This window comes from Balaenoptera ricei, chromosome 2, assembly GCF_028023285.1.
Source record: "Balaenoptera ricei isolate mBalRic1 chromosome 2, mBalRic1.hap2, whole genome shotgun sequence".
NCBI lineage: Eukaryota > Metazoa > Chordata > Mammalia > Artiodactyla > Balaenopteridae > Balaenoptera > Balaenoptera ricei.
Window position 1 is genome coordinate 31,236,361 of NC_082640.1, and position 9,753 is coordinate 31,246,113.

Sequence of the window (9,753 nt, forward strand, 5' to 3'; positions counted from 1 at the left end):
ATTTCTAAATCTGCAGAATAAAACTTTTTAAAATAAAGTGCTGGTTTGGTCTGTTTGCCCACTATTTTTAGTATTGTTTAACTTCATGATCCTAGTTTAAAATCCTGCACACTGATCCTCATCACCCAGTTGCCTGCTGCCGCATTGGGGGTGGGGGATTTGGAGTGAGCCCCTGTTGCCAGTGCATCCTGGCAGAAGACACAGCAGGAGGAGGGGGGCAGGCGGAGTCTTCCCACTGTGCCTGTAAGTGTATGTGGATGTATGTGTTTATTCATGTTCCATAGGGCCAACTTGTATATGGTTTTGTCTCCTCATAGTTTTTAGAAAAACATAACATGGGCCGATTGTGGGGATTTAATCTGCAGTTTGTGCAGATGCCACCAGAAAATTACCAGAACTAATCAATGAATTTAGTGAAGTCGCAGGATACAAGATTAACAAACAGAAATCTCTTGCGTTCCTATACACTAACAATGAAAGATCAGAAAGAGAAATTAAGGAAACTATCCCATTTACCCCTGCAACACAAAGAATAAAATATCTAGGAATAAACATACCTAAGGAGGCAAAAGACCTGTATGCAGAAAAGTATAAGATACTGATGAAATAAATCAAAGATGACACAAACAGCTGGAGAGATATACCATGTTCTTTGACTGGAACAATCAATGTTGTGAAAATGACTATACTACCCAAAGCAATCTACAGATTCAGTGTACTCCCTATCAAATTACCAATGGCATTTTTCACAGAATTAGAACAAAAAAGTTTACAATTTGTATGGAAACACAAAACACCTTGAGAAGCCAAAGCAATCTTGGTGGGGTGGGGGAGGGGGGGGATGGAGCTGGAGGTATCAGGGTCACTGACTTCAGACTATACTACAAAGCTACAGTAATCAAGACAGTATGGTACTCGTACAAAAACAAATATAGATCAGTGGAACAGGACAGAAAGCCCAGAGAGAAACCCATACACCTATGGTCACTGAATCTATAACAAAGGAGGCAAGGATATACAGTAAAGCAAAGACAGCCTCTTCAGTAAGTGGTGCTGGAAAAACTGGACAGCTACATGTAAAAGAATGAAATTAGAACACTCCCTAAACACAAAAATAAACTCCAAATGGATTAAAGACCTAAATGTAAAGCCAGACACCATAAAACTCTTAGAGGAAAACATAGTCAAAACACTCTTTGACATAAATCGTACCAAGATCTTTTTTGACCCACCTCCTAAAGTAATGAGAAAAACAAAAATAAAAAAGTGGGACGTAATTAAACTGAAAAGTTTTTAGCACAGCAAAGGAAACCATAAACAAGATGAAAAGACAGTCTTCAGAATGGGAGAAAATATTTTCAAATGAATCAACGGACAAAGGATTAATCTCCAAAATATAAAAACAGCTCATGCAGCTCAATATAAAAAAAAAAACCCAATCAAAAAATGGAAGACTGAAACAGACATCTCTCCAAAGAAGACATATAGATGGCCAAGAGTCACGTGAAGAGATGCTCAACATCCCTAATTATTAGAAAAATGCAAATCAGTACTCTAATGAGGTATCACCTCACGCTGTTCAGAATGGCCATCATCAAAAAGTCTACAAACAATAAATGGTGTAGAGGGTGTGGAGAAAAGGAAACCCTCCTACACTGTTGGTGTGAATGTAAACTGGTACAGCCACTATGAAGAAGAGTATGGAAGTTCCTTAAAAAACTAAAAATAGAGCTACTATATGATCTAGTAATCACACTTGGGCATACATAAGGAGAAAACCATTAATTCCAAAAGATGCATGCACCCTAATGTCCATTGAGCACTATTTAAAATAGCAAACCTAAGTATCCATCGACAGATGAATGGATAAAGAAGTGGTGCACATACACAATGGAATACTATTCAGCCATAACAAAGAATGAAATAATGCCATTTGCAGCAACATGAATGGACCTAGAGATAAGTATACTAGTTGAAGTGAGTTAGAAAATGACAAATATCATATGATACCACATACTTGGAATCTAAAAAATGATACAAATGAACTTATTTACCAAAATCAAACGGAGTCACAGACCTCAAAAACAAACTTAGGCATTTGTGTTAGCCATATGTGGAAATCCGCTTACTCTTTTATTAATCTCTAGTTTTTTATCTTCAATAAATATACCTGAATTAAAAACAAAAAACAAACTTATGGTTTCCAAAGGGGAAAGGGTAGGGGAGGGATGAATTAGGAGGTTAGATTAACATATACTCACTACTGTATATAAAATAATCAAGGATCTACTGTATAGTGCAGGGAACTCTACTCAATATTGTGTAGTAACCTATATGGGAAAAGAATCTGAAAATGAATAGATATTTGTATATTTATAACTGAATCACATAACTGGGCACCTACCAGGCACTGGTGGGGGACAACGAACACCTAAGGGGACGGGATGAACCCCTGAGCGACCAGGTAGGACATGGGAGGGGGGTGGAGAGGGGAAGAGAAGTGGAGGCAGGATGGGATCAGTGCCCCAGAGGGGTGGCTGGGGGAGAGGAGGGGTTCCCATGCCCAGAGGGGCCCACCCATGGTGAGGGGAGCAACGGGGACGGGGAAGTACACTAGGGAGATCGGAGGATCGGAAGGGAATGCGGCCGGCATTTCCCCTGCCCACTTGGGCCCTGGGACCCTGCTGAGGTCCCGGGCCTGATCCTCTGCGCTCAGAGGGCCCCTCCGGCTGCGCTGAGCCTAAGCCCTGTCCACATACCCCCACCCAGGGCCTTACTTCTACACTCCACACTCCAACGACCCCTCCCACCATGCTGCCATTTTCGGTGGCACAAGTCCTTAGCGTAGGTCCCCGCCCCCACCTAAGCCCCACCCCCACAGCTAAGGCCTTTTCCAGTTTTTGTTTTTGTTTTTTTTTGCTCTTGTGCTTCTGTTTTAACTTGTTACTGTTTCACTTATATTTTTATTTTTTCTAATATATTTTTTATTTTCCTAATTTTATTTTTTATTCTTTGTTATCGTACTCTTTTTTTTTCTTCTTTTTTCTTTTGCCGCTCCGTACAAATCTTGGTTCCCAGCCTGTGGGTTGGGCTTGAGCTCCTGTGGTGGGAGCGCCAAGTCCAAACCACAGGACTAACAGAGAACCTCAGACCCCAGGGAATATTAATCAAAGTGAGGTCTCCCGAAGGTCCTCATCTCAGCAACAAGACACGGCTCTTGTCCAGCTGCATGCAAACTCCAGTGCTGGACACCTCAGGTTAAACGAGTAAAACAGGAACACAGCCCCACCCATCAAAAAAAATGAAACGACAAAAAAATATGTTACAGATGAAGGAGCAAGGTAAAAACCTACAAGACCAAATAAATGAAGAGGAAATAGGCAACCTACCTGAAAAAGAATTCAGAGTAATGATAGTAAAGATGATCCAAAATCTCGGAAATAGAATGGAGGCACGGATTCAGAAAATACATGAAATGTTTAACAAAGACCTAGAAGAACTAAAGAACAAACACAGTGATGAACAATACAATAAATGAAATGAAAAATACACTAAAAGGAATCGATAGCAGAATAACGGAGGCAGAATGAACAAACAAGTGAGCTGGAAGACAGAATGGTGGAAATAACTGCCAAGGAGCAGAATAAAGAAAAAAGAATGAAAAGAGCTGAGGACAGTCTCAGAGACCTCTGGGACAACATTAAATGCACCAACGTTCGAATTATAGGGGTCCCAGAAGAAGAAGAGAAAGACAAGGGTCTGAAAAATATTTGAAGAGATTATGGTCGAAAACTTCCCTAACATGGGAAAGGGAATAGTCACCCAAGTCCAGGAAGCACAGAGAGTCCCATACAGGATAAACCCTAGGGGAAACACAACAAGACACATATTAATCAAACTAACAAAAATTAAATTCAAAGAAAAAATATTAAAAGCAGCAAGGGAAAAGCAACAAATAACATAAAAGGGAATCCCCATAAGGTTAACAGCTGATCTTTCAGCAGAAACTCTGCAAGCCAGAAGGGAGTGGCAAGACATATTTAACGTGATGAAAGGGAAAAACCAACAACCAAGATGACTCTACCCAGCAAGGATCTCATTCAGATTTGATGGAGAAATTAGAACCTTTACAGACAAGCACAAGCTAAGAGAACTGACCACCACCAAACCAGCTTTACAACAAATGCTAAAGGAACTTCTCTAGGCAGGAAACACAAGAGAAGGAAAAGACCTACAATAACAAACCCAAAACAATTAAGAAAATGGGAATAGGAACATACATATCGATAATTACCTTAAAAGTAAATGGATTAAATGCTCCCACCAAAAGACACAGACTGGCTGAATGGATACAAAAACAAGACCTGTATATATGCTGTCTACAAGAGACCCACTTCAGACGTAGTGACACATACAGACTGAAAATGAGGGGATGGAAAAAGATATTCCATGCAAATGGAAATCAAAACAAAGCTGGAGTAGCAATTCTCATTTCAGACAAAATAGACTTTAAAATAAAGACTATTACAAGAGACAAAGAAGGACACTACATAATGATCAAGGGATCCATCCAAGAAGAAGACATAACAATTGTAAATATTTATGCACCCAACACAGGAGCAACTCAATGCATAAGGCAAATGCTAACAGCCATAGAAGGGGAAATCGACAGTAACACAATAATAGTAGGGGACCTTAACACCCCACTTTCACCAATGGACAGATCATCCAAAATGAAAATCAATACGGAAACACAAGCTTTAAATGATACATTAAACAACATGGACTTAATATTTATAGGACATTCCATCCAAAAACCACAGAATACACTTTCTTCTCAACTGCTCATGGAACATTCTCCAGGATAGATCATATCTTGGATCACAAATCAAGCCTTGGTAAATTTAAGAAAATTGAAATCATATCAAGTATCTTTTCTGACCACAATGCTATCAGACTAGGTATCAATTACAGGAAAAAATCTGTAAAAAATACAAACACATGGAGGCTAAACAATACACTACTTAATAACCAAGAGATCACTGGACAAATCAAAGAGGAAATCAAAAAATACCTAGAAGCAAATGACAATGAAAACACGACGACCCAAAACCTATGGGATGCAGCAAAAGCAGTTCTAAGAGGGAAGTTTATAGCAATACATTCCTACCTCAAGAAACAAGAAACATCTCAAATGAACAACCTAACCTTACACCTAAAGCAATTAGAGAAAGAAGAACAAAAAACCCCCAAAGTTAGCAGAAGGAAAGAAATTATAAAGATCAGATCAGAAATAAATGAAAAAGAAATGAAGGAAACAATAGCAAAGATCAATAAAACTGGAAGCTCGTTCTCTGCGAAGATAAACAAAATTGATAAACCAGTAGCCAGACTCATCAAGAAAAAAGGGGAGAAGACTCAAATCAATAGAATTAGAAATGAAAAAGGAGAAGTAACAGCTGACACTGCAGAAATACAAAGGAGCATGAGAGATTACTACAAGTAACTATATCCCAATAAAATGGACAACCTGGAAGAAATGGACAAATTCATAGAAAAGCACAACCTTCTAAGACTGAACCAGGAAGAAATAGAGAATATAAACAGACCAATCACAAGCACTGAAATTGAGACTGTGATTAAAAATCCCCCAACAAACAAAAGCCCAGGACCAGATGGCTTCACAGGCGAATTCTATCAAACATTTAGAGAAGAGCTAACACCTATCCTTCTCAAACTCTTCCAAAAATATAGCAGAGGGAGGAACACTCCCAAACTCATTCTACGAGGCCACCCTCACCCTGATACCAAAACGAGACAAAGATGTCACAAAGAAAGAAAACTACAGGCCAATATCACTGATGAACAAAGATGCAAAAATCCTCAACGAAATACTAGCAAACGGAATCCAACAGCACATTAAAAGGATCATACACCATGATCAAGTGGGGTTTATCCCAGGAATGCAAGGATTCTTTAATATATGCAAATCAATCAATGTGATAAAACCATATTAACAAATTGAAGGAGAAAAACCATATGATCATCTCAACAGATGCAGAAAAAGCTTTCGACTAAATTCAACACCCATTTATGATAAAAACCCTCCAGAAAGTAGGCATAGAGGGAACTTACCTCAACATAATAAAGGCCATATATGACAAACCCACAGCCAACATCGTTCTCAATGGTGAAAAACTGAAACCATCTCCTATAAGATGAGGAACAAGACAAGGTTGTCCGCTCTCACCACTATTATTCAACATAGTTTTGGAAGTTTTGGCCACAGCAATCAGAAAAGAAAAAGAAATAAAAGGAATCCAAATTGGAAAAGAAGAAGTAAAGCTGTCACTGTTTGCAGATGACATGATAGTATACATAGAGAATCCTAAAGATGCTACCAGAAAACTACTAGAGCTAATCAATGAATTTTATAAAGTAGCAGAATACAAAATTAATGCACAGAAATCTCTTGCATTCCTATACACTAATGATGAAAATCTGAAAGAGAACTTAAGGAAACACCCCCATTTACCACTGCAACAAAAAGAATAAAATACCTAGGAATAAACCTACCTAAGGAGGCAAAAGACCTGTATGCAGAAAACTATAAGACACTGATGAAAGAAATTAAAGATGATACAAACAGATGGACAGATATACCATGTTCTTGAATTGCAAGAATCAACATTGTGAAAATGACTATACTATCCAAAGGAATCTACAGACTCAATGCAATCCCTATCAAACTACCAATGGCATTTTTCACAGAACTAGAACAAAAAATTTCACAATTTGTATGGAAACACAAAAGACCCCGAATAGCAAAAGCAATCTTGAGAAAGAAAAACGGAGCTGGAGGAATCAGGCTCCCAGACTTCAGACTATACTACAAAGCTACAGTAACCAAGACAGTATGGTATTGGCACCAAAACAGAAATATAGATCAATGGAACAGGATAGAAAGCCCAGAGATAAACCCACGCAAATATGGTCACCTTATTTTTGATAAAGGAGGCAAGAATATACAATGGAGAAAAGACAGCATCTTCAATAAGTGGTGCTGGGCAAACTGGACAGCTACATGTAAAAGAATGAAATTAGAACACTCCCTAACACCATACAGAAAAATAAACTCCAAATGGATTAAAGGCCCAAATGTAAGGCCAGACACTATAAAACTCTTAGAGGAAAACATAGGCAGAACACTCTATGACATAAATTACAGCAAGATCCTTTTTGACCCAGCTCCTAGAGAAATGGAAATAAAAACAAAAATAAACAAATGGGACCTAATGAAACTTAAAATCTTTTGCACAGCAAAGGAAACCATAAAGAAGGCAAAAAGACAACCCTCAGAATGGGAGAAAATATTTGCAAATGAAGCAACGGACAAAGGATTAATCTCCAAAATTTACAAGCAGCTCATGCAGCTCAATATCAAAAAATGAAACCACCCAATCCAAAGACAGGCAGAAGATCTAAATAGACATTTCTCCAAAGAAGATATACAGATTGCCAACAAACACATGAAAGGATGCTCAACATCATTAATCGTCAGAGAAATGCAAATCAAAACTACAATGACCTCACACCAGTCAGAATGGCCATTATCAAAAAATCTACAAACAATAAATGCTGGAGAGGGTGTGGAGAAAAGGGAACCCTCTTGTACTGTTCGTGGGAATGTAAATTGATACAGCCACTATGGAGAACTGTATGGAGGTTCCTTAAAAAACTAAAACTAGAACTACCATATGACCCAGCAATCCCACTACTGGGCATATACCCTGAGAAAACCATAATTCAAAAAGAGACATGTACCACAATGTTCACTGCAGCTCTATTTACAATAGCCAGGACATGGAAGCAACCTAAGTGTCCATCGACAGATGAATGGATAAAGAAGATGTGGCACCTATATACAATGGAATATTACTCAGCCATAAAAAGAAACAAAACTGAGTTATTTGTAGTGAGGTGGATGGACCTAGAGACTGTCGTACAGAGTGAAGTAAGTCAGAAAGAGAAAAATAAATACCGTATGCTAACACATATATATGGAATCAAAAAAAAAAAGTGTTTCTGAAGAACCTAGGGGCAGGAGAGGAATAAAGACGTAGACGTAGAGAATGAACTTGAGGACATGGGGAGGGCGAAGGATAAGCTGGGATGAAGTGAGAGAGTGGCATGGACTTACATATACTACCAAATGCAAAATAGATAGCTAGTGGGAAGCAGCCCCATAGCACAAGGAGATCAGCTTGGTGCTTTGTGACCACCTAGAGGGGTGGGATAGGGAGAGTGGGAGGGAGATGCAAGAGGGAGGAGATATGGGGATATATGTATATGTATAGCTGATTCACTTTGTTATTAAGCAGAAACTAACACACCATTGCAAAGCAATTAGAGTCCAATAAAGATGTTACAAAATAAAATAAAATAAAATATAAAAAGCACAGGAAGGTCAAAAAAAAAAAAAAAAGAGGCAAGGGAAAAAAAAAAAAGAAAGGAAAAGAGAGGATCCAGTTAAAAGAAAATCAGAAAAGGAAAAGTTCTAAATAATGCCACAAAAATAGGAAGGAGTATAAGAGAGTACTATGAACCTTTATACATCTATAAAACGGACAACCAAGGAGAAATGCACAAATTCCTAAAAACATACAACCTCTTAAGACTGAATCAGGAAGAAACAGAAAATATGAACAGACCAATAACTAATAATGAAATTGAATGAGTAATAATTTTTTTAAAAAGCCCCAAAGCAAAAATCTAGAAGCAAACAGCTTCATAGGTGAATTCTACCAAACATTTAGAAGAGTTTAAACCTATCCTTCTCAAACTAATCCTAAAAGTTGCAGAGGAAGAAGTGCTTCTGAAATCATTCCATGAGGCTACCATTACCTTGATACCAAAACTAGACAAAGATATCACAAAAATAAATTACAGGCCAATATCACTAATGAACAGAGATGTAAATACACTCCAACAAAATTTAAGAATACAATGAAAGGATCATATACCATAATCAAGTGTGATTTATCTCAGGGAAAATCAATTTATATGATACACCATATTAATGACTTGAGTAAAAATAATGTGCTCATCTCAATAGATGCAGGAAAAGCTTTTGAAAAAACTCAACGTCGATTTATGATAAAAGTTCTCAATAAAGTGGGTACAGAGGCAACATACATCATCTTAATAATGGCCATATATGATAAGCCCACAGGTAACATCATACTCAACAGTGAAAAGCTGAAAGCATTTTCCTCCAAGATCAGGAAAAGAGAAGGATGCCTACGCTTGCCAATTTTATCAACATAGTACTGGTAATCCTAGCCACAGCAAGTAGACAAGAAATAAAAATAAAAGAAACCCAAATTGGAACAAAAGACCTAAAAATGTCACTGTGTGGAAGATGGCATGATACTATACAAAAAAAGAAAAAAAATCTTTAAGATTCCACCAAAATACTTCCAGAACTCATAAATGAATTTGTTTAAGTTGCAGGATACCAAATTACTAAACAGAAGTCTGTTGCAATTCTACATACTAAAAACAAACTTTCAGAAATTGAAAGAAAACAATCTCATTTATATTAGCATCAAAAATAATAAAATACCTGGGAATAAGACTAACTAAGGAGGTAAAAGACTTGTACTCAGAAAAAAAAAAACAGACTAGGGAATCAAATCAAGATGGTGGAGTAGAAGAAAGTAGCACTCACGTCCTCCCACAAATACATCCAAA